This window comes from Pezoporus flaviventris, unplaced genomic scaffold (genome assembly GCF_033815535.1).
Source record: "Pezoporus flaviventris isolate CSIRO_AGI_PZ_B2104156 unplaced genomic scaffold, CSIRO_AGI_Pfla_v1 ptg000179l, whole genome shotgun sequence".
Lineage (NCBI taxonomy): Eukaryota > Metazoa > Chordata > Aves > Psittaciformes > Psittacidae > Pezoporus > Pezoporus flaviventris.
Genome location: NW_026892727.1, coordinates 310,611 through 312,395, shown reverse-complemented (window position 1 = coordinate 312,395; position 1,785 = coordinate 310,611).

Genomic DNA, 1,785 nt, shown 5'->3' with positions numbered 1-1,785 from the left:
AAGAAATAATATTTTATACCCCCCAAAACAACCTCAGCAATGTTATGCCTGTAAATAAATAACACAGACAAAATGACACCAAACCCATGCTGAGCTTCAGTTGTGCAGCCCACATGCATCCGAATCATGAGTACATGTAGAAAACTTTACAACCAAGTTGGATTTCATCTGACATGCGTTGTGAAAACCAGAGCTGGACAAATCTCTTCTTCAGAGCAAAGCTGACTCCCATCCAATCCAGCCTTGAACACTGCCAGGGATGGGGCAGCCACAGCTTCTCTGGGCACCCTGTGCCAGTATCCCGCCACCCTCAAAGGGAACAACTTCCTCCTAAAGTCAAGCTAAATCCCCCTTTTTTTCAGCTTAAAGCCATTCCCCCTTATCCTGTCATGGCAATAACTTGTAATACGGGGAGGCTCCAGCAGCAGGGCGGGATGGACGTGGCTGTGGACTTGTACCTGTACCTGTACGCTGCTCTTCCCCGCCCTGGCCCTAGTCCTCGAATCCATCTTCGAGAGGCTGCGGGGAGCCGAGGGGGAGCAGCCGTGGGAGCCACCAGCTGCCGAACTGGCCTGGGAGAGCGGCCCCGGGACCAAGCGGCGGTGTGAGCGGGGCTGGAGGCCGGCAGGCAGCGGCTGCTGGTGGGGGATGTCAGGGCTGTCGAGGGGCAGAAGGAGGTGGCTGCAGAGCTGCGGGAGAAGGCGGTGGAGGAGCCGAGACCCGTGACCAAGCCCAGCCCCATGACGGCCGAGAGCATTCCCTGGAAGCTGCCAGGCGAACCCCAGGAGGATGCAGGAGAGCACGCAGCATTTCCCAGCAAGGCAGAGGAGGAAGAGCTGTACTCAGGAAAAAGGAAGCTGGTGGTGGGAGTGCCGGCAAGCACAGGAGTTACCCCAGCCCCAGTGACAAGTACAGTAGCATCCTTTGAGAGGTCTGAAGGTTTTGAATGGCGTTTGGGTACCCTTGGGACCTGCCTGCTGATTGTGGTGGGGATCAGCATGTTGGCACACACACAGAGTGTGTTTTACCCACCACCATTTTGTCTCATCTCAAAAGTTAAGCAGAGTCGGGTTTGGGTCTTGTCTACAGTTAGACGACAATATAGGAGCACCAAGAGATTTTCCTCAAAGCTGTACAGTCATGAGTGGCAGGGTGTGTGGGACAGTATGGGCAAGTATCTAGTCCACTTGGCCCCTCCAGTGCTTTGGAAGCATCGGAGATGGAAGGCAGCTGTATGGAGTCCCCAGCAACAAGGGGCAGAAACTGCTGAAGGGGACAGTGAATTATTTTAAGCCTGGTGGGCCCATGGCACTTCAGGCCATCAGGGTAGAGATGCAACATAGAGATGGACTCATGATGGAGGGGTGGACTTAACAATGGACGCTAATTGATTCATGTGTGTGAACACTGCACACAGCCTCTCCTGTTCTGAAAGACTGTTATAAGAGATGAAACCCGGTATCATGGACCGGATGGACTCAGCAGCTTTATAGGGATTGGTCCATGCACTAAGAAATGATCTCTTTCTCACTGTGTGTATACATGGATGAATATATGTAAGAGCAATGGCACATTGAAAATGTAGGATCTGAGCATGACGTGAATGGTATGCAACTGGTTTAGCAGTAGCAGTCTTATTTCTTCTTCTTAGTAGCTGGTTCAGCGTTGTGTTTTGACTTTCGGCCTGGGAACAGAGCTGATAACACCAATGTTTCCTCTGACCAAGGACTTTGTGAGCCTCATGCTCTGCCAGGGAGGAGGGGAAGCCATGAGGAAGCAGAGACA